This window comes from Lygodium microphyllum, chromosome 11 (genome assembly GCF_053477565.2).
Source record: "Lygodium microphyllum isolate KBCC chromosome 11, Lygodium_microphyllum_v1.1.10, whole genome shotgun sequence".
Lineage (NCBI taxonomy): Eukaryota > Viridiplantae > Streptophyta > Polypodiopsida > Schizaeales > Lygodiaceae > Lygodium > Lygodium microphyllum.
The window spans coordinates 5,931,606-5,941,024 of record NC_141145.1 but is presented as its reverse complement, the minus strand read 5'-3'; the positions used below and the strand labels follow the sequence as shown (position 1 = coordinate 5,941,024).

Genomic DNA, 9,419 nt, shown 5'->3' with positions numbered 1-9,419 from the left:
TCTCTCCTCTTTTTCTCTCTGCAGTTCACTTCCAAGCTTGCTATACTAATCATCAACTTCATTCTCAGCATCCAAAGCTGTATGTACTCCAAGACAGAAGCCTCACAAAACCCATGTGTCTGCAACCCTTATGTAAACTATGGCTTACAATAAAATGTTAGAAATTTGTACCTTCTAGCATGTCATGATGCTCTTCACCTTTAAGCTATACTACAGTATCCTGCAGAGCATCTTCATGTGTTTTCTTTACAACTAAAAATCTTTCCAAGTTGCGCATCTCCTTGCGTATTCTTGTTGACACTTTCCCAACCTATCACACATATACCAACCAGAGTGTTTGAGAAAGCACAATGAAATCATGTGTAGTCATATGTATATAGTGAAACTTGCAAGGTGCATGTCTCACCTTGAACATAAAACATTAACATACACTGTGTAGCTCACTATGAACTTATTCAAGTTCTGCATCCAATTTCTCCTCTTCTGATACATTGTCTAGATTATCTGTCTCCTTCTTAAGCAAAGAAGAATTCTATTGAGAAAAGAAAAGCTTGTAAACTCCAGCAAAGTGCCTGACCAAACACTATACCAGTACATATTGGCATAAGAAAGCATAACCATACACAAAGTTTAATTATAGCTTTAAAAATGGGAAAGTAGAGTGATAACAAGGTTGCAATTCAATTGCACACCTTTTTAATACTGGAAGATTCAACTAGAGATGTGAAGCAATTAGTTCAATAATATTCCTCCCACTGATTCATGTACTTTTCCAGCTTTTCTTGAAGAATATTGAACATTGCATCAAAGCCCTTTAAGATAGCACAAATAAGTATCAAGAAAGATCTGCACAAGGAATAGAAAGAGGCTCAATAGTGTCTCTATGCACATATATATGCTTTCTCATTATCCAATCTACTAGACAACTTTCTCATTACCTAAAAGAGCTCAGGTTTAAAATCTAGAAACGATTAGTTTTGGAAAGGATCCAATAATCAGCACCTTGGAATCATATGAGCTAAGAAAACCAGTGTCGCTAAAATCTAGCCAAGTAAGGTGAGAGTAAGGACTCAAGGGTAATGGCCCTTCCAACACTTTTCTTTGTTGTTCTGCCACATTGAATATCGTGAATTGCATCACGTGAAATGAATACACAATTAGAGAAAAAGAATCATGCAATTTCATCACAAACCAAGACAACAACTATTTGCAGTATTACGACTATGCTTGACATAAGGTGCATCTACCTACTGGTCACAAGACAAGGGAGAGCTTGCATGTAGAACAATAGGGAGAAGCTCCTTCTCACCTTCCATGGTGACCACTGGTCCTACCAAAGACAGTAAGGAAGTCTGCAACATACAAATGACAATAGTGAATAACAATCAAGCCAAGTCACAAGTAGCTTTATTCAAGATCATATTCATACTTCAGACTTTGAAAATGAGGCAGCACCTACAAACCACCTTCAAAAAATAGTCGGAGGTGGTTGAGACTAGTTGAGACAGCTACCCATCCACATCCAAGAGCTAATGCCTTGCCTCCTCCTCTGTTGCAAGCTGCGTTGATCACTGAATCATTACCAAGAAAACTTATCATTCCATCATTCATCTATGAGAAGCACAATAGACATACTGCACAAAAAGTTAATTGAAATGGAATGGGTGGACCTCACTATTGTTTGCCCAGCTACTTAAAGGCAGATAAAGTATGGTACTTGGATTCTTTTCCCCATTCCTATGAGATGCAAAAATGCAGCCACTATCATTCATAGCAGCCATTTTGAAGCCAAAATAGTCTATCATTGAGGACATAGGAACCCCTTTCCCTGCATCATGAAACTCCACCTACAAATCACCAAGCAAAATCAATGGTGCAATAGAGCCTGGTTTGACTATTGTGATCAATGATCATCACGCATCTGATTATGAGAACATTGCAAGGGAGAAAGCACCTCTATGTGTGATAGCTCTTCATTCTAACAACTGGTGATGCTGCCTATGAGATTGTAAAAAAGAAAATGGGGCTTGCTTGAACTAGGCATAGTAGAGCAAGGATGAAAAGGAGTTTGTAATGCATGCACTAGGTGTCCACCTATAATGACTCCAAACGAGAAGCTTATGTTTTTATTATGGAGCAGAGCCTCAACTTTAATAGAATGACTGCTGGAGCTTTTCATGACCTTTGTTCATTTCCTTCTTTCTTAAATCAGGATGTGAAGGAGAATTGGGTCTTCTATCAGGTGAATATCCACCTTCTTCCTCACTATGAGGCTGCTCTCCATCCTCCCCATCATCACTGAAGTGTAGCATCACTTCTCTATCAATAACTAAAGGCAAACTAGCATCACTACCAGGTAGGGTCATGTGAGATGGAACAACAAGTTCCCAAATACCAATTTTTCCATTCAAGTCACCAATGGCTAAAGCATTTCCTTTCAGTCTCCACACTAAGCTGCAGATTTGAGATTCAAACTTCTGGTAGTATATGTCTTGCATGTTATCCACATCCCATATGATGACCTGATTGTCACCTCATGCAGTTGCAAGGTATTTTCCATTTGGTGACCAGGCTAATCAGCCAACTAAAGCTGAATGCCCACCTTTGAGGCTAAAGACCTTTTCACCTATATCCCAATCATACATAATCACATCCATGCCATTTTTTGTGCCAAGAACTACCAAGACACCTCCCTTTGGATGCCAAGAAATTCCATTCCTCCCACGGTGCAACATGGTACAGTGTGTGGATTTTCTTGATAGATGAGAGGCACCAGCACATGATAGAGCCATCACTACTAGCAAAGCTAATGCCAAAAACTCATTGTTGGGGTCAAGTGTAAGGCTAATGATAGGTGCATTGTGGCCTTTAAGGACTCTCACAATAGAGCTGTCAATGGTACTGATAATCTTGATGCCATCATCCTCTTCTCTTGCTACAAGCAAAGAGCCTATGGAACTGAAGGAAATGGCATGGATGGGCAAAGTAAAGTGAGTAAGTGCTTTGGAACTCTCCATATGAGAAAAACAAAGAGGAAGGCTATGAGAAACACTCACTCTGTGGCTCGATCTCTGCAATGCACAAGGGCTATCCTGAGTTAAACGAATTGGTTAACATAATAAAAATTAATGTGATCCTATATGTAAGGCTCTGAGCCATGAACTCATGCCATGGTAAAATTCATGCAATCATGTATTAGTTTGAAGGTGTGAAGAGACAAAAGAATGAAATTGTGACTGCTAGAGAAGATCTCATGCCATGTAGTGTCTCTAAGTAAATCTATATGTTGTAAATAGAAATCTTCATAGAGAAGCATTTAGTTCCACAAAACAAGAACTTGAATGAAATGTTGCAATGTCTGATTGCATTTAGAGAGTAAAGAGTGAGACTATGAGTGTTGGGAAACATCTGGTGCAACATTGTGTCCACAAAAGAACTTTGCATAGATTTTCAGAAAACAAACATTTTGTGCACATGATAGAGCCATCACTACTAGCAGAGCTAATGCCAAAAACTCATTGTTGGGGTCAAGTGCAAGGCTAATGATAGGTGCATTGTGGCCTTAAAGGACTCTCATAATAAAGCTGTCAATGGTACTGATAATCTTGATGCCATCATCCTCTTCTCCTGCTACAAGCAAAGAGCCTATGGAACTGAAGGAAATGGCATGGATGGGCAAAGTAAAGTAAGTGCTTTGGAACTCTCCATATGAGAAAAACAAAGAGGAAGGCTATGAGAAACACTCACTCTGTGGCTCGATCTCTGCAATGCACAAGGGCTATCCTGAGTTAAACGAATTGGTTAACATAATAAAAATTAATGTGATCCTATATGTAAGGCTCTGAGCCATGAACTCATGCCATGGTAAAATTCATGCAATCATGTATTAGTTTGAAGGTGTGAAGAGACAAAAGAATGAAATTGTGACTGCTAGAGAAGATCTCATGCCATGTAGTGTCTCTAAGTAAATCTATATGTTGTAAATAGAAATCTTGATAGAGAAGCATTTAGTTCCAAAAAACAAGGGAAGACACTTTAGATATTTTGCATCTTGTGCAGAAGTGTTTCTGGAAGACAAATATGCAGGAGAATGGCTAAGAATTGGTCAATATCTCAGTACATTAACAAAAAGAGATGAATGATTAGATGAGGAGTTTAAGAAGATCAAGAGGAAAGCCTATGGATTTTTCTTAAAAGATGGATACTTATGGAAACATGCTAAAAAGAAACAGGGTATGCAATTGCGAGTTTTGGGTGACAGTGCTTCACAAGTAAAAGTAATGCAAGAATTTCATGAAAGTTTGTGGGCTGGTCATAGAGGTGTTTGGGGTACTTTTATAAAGATCAAAGAAAGATATTGGTGGCAGGGTATGTATAAGGATGTTGCTCACTTTATGGAAACATGTACGACATGTCAAATGTATTCAACTGTGAGACATCAGGATGGATTGCAACCCACATATCCATTGTCTCTTCATTTTAAGTGGGTGGTGGATTTGGTCACAATGCCTACAGGTCTTTGACAAATGAGGTATCTTGTGCTTGCTTGTGAAGACTTGACTAATCAAGTGGAAGGGAGAGCTCTACGTACTAAGATGACAAATGCTGTATGTACTTTTCTCTTAGAAGAGATCTTTTGTTGATATGGCTGTGTGGGAAAAATTACAGCAGATAGGGGTGAGTTGGATGCAGATGAAGCTCATGATTTCTTTGCACGGTTGGGGATAAAGATTGCTTTAACTTCAGCCTATAACCCTGAAGGAAATGGCAAAAGTGAAAGAGGTCATCCACCTATTGTGAAGGCATTGGCAAAAGCATGTGGAGAGAAGATAAAAGAGTGGCCACGATTGCTCCCTTATACTTTGTGGGTTGACAGAACAACTCATAGTGCTGTTACAGGATATATGCCTGCAGAATTGATGTATGGTCAAAAACCTATCATGCCGATAGAAGAGATGACTGTCACATGGAGTGTGTTACCTTGGGAGGAGTTGAATCGAGAGGAGTTGTTGGTCTTACGCATTAGATAGTTGGAAAGAAAGTCAGAAAACATAGAGGCAGCAACTACAAAGTTAAGGGTAGCAAGGATACAGAACAAGAACCGGTTTGACAAAAGACATAGACTCAGACCAAGAACCATACAAGATGGGGATTGGGTATTGGTTTATGATAGCAGTTTAGATAACCAGCATAGTGCCATGCATAAAGTTTCCAAGAGATGGTTTGGACCCTATGTGGTAAGACAAGTGTTTGATAATGCTACTTATGCATTAAATGAGCTGGATGGGACAGCCATAAAACTTTCGGTAGCAGGGAAAAGAATCAAATTATTCAAAAGGCAGGAATCTACTGCTTATGAGTTGCCAAAATTGGAAGAAAATAGTGGCCATGATACAGGGGCTAGCCAGGAAGATATGGAAGATGAAGAAGTAAAGGATATGGTTGTGCAGAGGATGAGGAGGACTTAAAATCCGGTGACAACTAGGATTTTGGCACATACCGGAGGATATGCAAGTTTAGAGGGGGTGGATGTCGTGATGTTATGATGGCATAGTGTGAAAATGTATGGAATGCATCATCATCCAACTTCTCTATTGATCTAGAGAGTCAATGTGATTTGAGCCATTAGTACTAGTGCGAGTTGCATGGATTATCCAAAAATACTAGATTTTTGGATAATTTAAGTCTATTTTTTATATTATTTATTGTAAAAATCTGAAAAATTCAGAAAAAGCTTCTAGATTAGGATGGCATGCAAAAAGCTAGTTGCTTTTTTAGCCAGTTAGGGAATTTTCACAAGGAAAAATTGATGAAATCGTGCGCGTCGCAATCGCTGTAAACAGGCTGAAAACTACAAATTGAACTAAAAGAAGAAGGAGTGATCTAGGAGATCCGTGATCAGGTGTCGTCGGGTTTTACCCCCCTTTTGGAGCCAACGGAGCCATCAGATTTGGGTTCTGGGCAGCAGAGATAGAGCTGATTTTTTTTATCCACGTTTTTGGTCTACGAAGGAGCTCTAAGAGAACTAATGCCCGGAGATTGCTTCTGAGTAGAGCAAAGATTCTAGGTTCTTTCAATACATATTGTTTCAATTCATTGTGATTTTTTTTTTTGTGTTTACCACTTGGGTATTCTCTATACTCTCTTCCATCTCCTATCTCTACTTCCTTCTACTTTTGATCCCCGGTGGATTCGACCTTTCGACAAAAACCCCTCTGACACCGTTCTAACTTATCCCATTCCCAACTAATGCATACAATTTGCACAGGAGTGAGCCCGACGCTCTTTTACAAGGATTCAGGAGTGACTTCACATTTAATGGTGCACTTTTACTCTTTTCTTTTCTCGAGGTGATACTGAGGCCTTCTAGAGAGGTCCTCATTCATATTTTTAGGGTTTGACCTCCATCAGGGGTGCCTTTTCCTTCCTTTTTCCTGTGCCCTTTCAGTTATCTCCTTCTTCGATTTTTTCTACTCCTCTACTCCATTTTTTGATCCTCTGTGCTGTGGTAAAAATTACCCCCCTCCTAGCTGAGTGCCAGTCCCATGGCAATGGGGTGGGGAGCAGTAGGGTAGCTTGTGTTGTTGCTAAGTGGAACTGGTGGGTAGATGACCACAATCAAAAGGTGCTGTTGTGAATGAGAGGTGATGGAGTTTGATTAATGATGACCGGAGAGATTCCGGCATGCTTTGATCTTCATGAAGATGCTTGACATTTGTCACACAGTTGTAGCTCCCCTTCTGCGAGACGGCTATCAAAATCAGGGCTCTATAATCATTTGGAGAATATGAGGTTCCAAGATCTATGCCAATGGTGGGTCCATCACTGAGTTTTTTATGTGCTTGATTTGGTTGAGTCATGGTAGCCATCAGCAGGCACATGGTCGGCCACATCAAGCATGTTGGTCCATTTAACTGTCGGAGTATGCAAAAGCTCCTGAAGCTACTATAATGGTTTCTTGCCTGACTTATGGAAAAATTTATAGTGATTAGTAGATGTCATGAATGGTCTTCCTTAGGTCGGTTGCCAATCATTGAGTCATGATCATAGCCTGTAAGTTAAAGTTGTGCACTCCCTAAGGGGTGTGTCTGTCTCACGGTATGGTGTAAGTGCATGTGTAGTGGAACTGGGAGATGGGTCTAACCTTGGATAGGCCCTTGGTAATGTCACACACTTAAGGACCCAGTTCGTGTGTTGTTGGAGGTGTAGTGTAGAACTTAGGGTGACACGTCTGGAAGTCTTGCCCTTGATGTGCCCTAAGTGTGAAGTGGGGGAAGAGGGTAGGGGTGAACCCTAGGTGTAGTGAGCAAAGTGAGCCCTCGTGTTTTTTTTTTTTTTTGAGAATTGCATACAAAGAAGGCATTCTGGCTAGTGCCTATCACCTTTAGCTGGAGTACGGGGTGGTCGCAAGCATTGGGGTAGGAATGCACGACTTTATAGATATTCTTTAATAGCGGCCCGGGCCTTCAAAGGTGTGGATGAAAAGAAGGGATGATTGCACCTCGTCAAGCAGATATCATTCATATTCTCTAAGATTTCTAGGCAAAAGAAGGGAAGCAGGGTTGCCCTCATCATTAATCTAGTCATGGCCCTACTATCTATCCTCAGATTGATGTCTAAAAAGAGGGGAGGGAGGTGGGCTTCCTCGACTGTAGGTCTCTGCATCAATAGGAATTTGATAAGCCTAAGATAATTACAGGTGGTTAGGAAGGCTAGATTCGGACAAGAAGAAAAATCCACGAGGAAGCAGTTGATAGATGGGAGGAGATCCTCTATTCTAAAAACTAGGCATTCCTTGGGATTTCGGGCATTTACATTATATATTGTAGGAAATTCAAAATCACCATGAATAGTTTTGTCATAATCAACTCCATGCCTACGGGGATAGGGCATGTAGATGGGTTCATTGCATTCTTCAGGAAGTGAGCTGCAGAAGGTAGTCCAGGCGTCAAAATTGGCATCCCAAATCCTCCTCTGCCACTTCAGCTGAAGCTGTGCCTCATAGCCTTGGACGGTTTTGGGAACCCTGTTTACCTTGTCCTGCCAGTAATCTACAAGCTCTTTCCTCCACCTAGTTATTATGAGGCTCCTTTCCTCTATCCACCTGTTTGCAAAATCATTGGCCAGGTCTTTGATCTTGGCTAGAATGCCTAGAGGCAACGCATGGTTCAGAGAGTGTGGATAAGCAAATGAAAGCTCAAATGGTCTCATCTGGAACTCCTGGTCATGCCATATGACAAATTCCTTAGGCCAATCGATAGGGTTGGGATCCCCTCATAATGGCACCGACTCTTCAGGGAATTGTCTAGGCAGTGGACCGTGCTCTGCGTTGGGCTTCCTCTGCCAGTTCCTGCCTTCTTATTCTGCTGCCACAATGCACTTGGACATGTGGGCATCTTTGGGCTCTTCAGGCGGGAGGTCTGGTAGAGGAAAATTGGGCATTCTTTGTTGTTCTTCAGCATCTTGCTCCAAGTTCGAACCCTCTTCGACATTTTTCTCGGCCACTGCTGGGGCCACTTGTGGTGGTGGTGTTGGGTGCTCCTGTTCTTCAAACCCAAGTTCCTTAAGCTCAACAGTGGAGAGGTGGGCATGGTGCAGGTAGTGAAATTGCTGCTTTTTCGTGATTCCTGTGCCTATTGGAAGCTCCCGTTCTTGAAGGCCATACCTTAGCGCTCGGGTAGTCAGTTCTAGCTTCCTTCATACCTTCTCCACTGAATCATTGCCCTTCGTTTGGGTGACATGTAGTACTATGGTGAGAAAGGCTTGCCTTTGTGCGTTGGTGCATACATCGGTAACTTCTGCCCTGGATTCGGCAAGCACTCTCTTGCACTCAACCACCACCAAGCGTTTTGTTAATTGCCTAACCCTTTCAAAATTATTCTTTTCCCACTCATTGGCTCTCTCTTCCATCTTCTTTCTTTCCTCTTCCAGCTCACTTGCCAAGGTGGTTACCACCTGTTGGTGTTCATTTGTTAAGACCCAGAGTTAGTTCCACTCCCTGGATTTCTGAGCCATCTGTTCTTCAACGATTTCTTTTGCTTCATTTGCAATGTTGAATCTCTGTTCTGCCTCAGCAATTAGTTCTAACTTTTCTTGCGCTAGTTGCTCGTGGCTTTGGATCTCTGCAAGGTGCAATCTTCTTTGTGTGAAGGCCATGGCCATGAGGGCCTCTGTGTCTCCCTTGGCAATCTCCAATGCACCTTATAGTCATTGTGCCTCATGTTGCAGCCTTTGTGCTTCTGCTGTGAGGATTGCCGACCTTTCCTGTGCTAGGAACTCTATCTCTCTCTCCAGTCTGTCTTGTTCCTCGAGTTCATACCATAGCTGAAAAGCTATGGTATCCTCTTGCCACTCACTTGGCTCACCTATCCATACCTTTCTACTTTGGTAGTTCTCTGGTTCCAGGTCAACATATTGTT

The 9,419-nt window shown here is 41.5% G+C and overlaps 1 pseudogene; it reads right to left on the bottom strand.

Annotated features, from left to right (window-relative positions):
• Positions 1–737: 737 nt before the first annotated feature.
• On the bottom strand, positions 738–3,017 carry LOC148028499 (protein ENHANCER OF LHP1 1-like; annotated as a pseudogene).
• Positions 3,018–9,419: the final 6,402 nt, after the last annotated feature.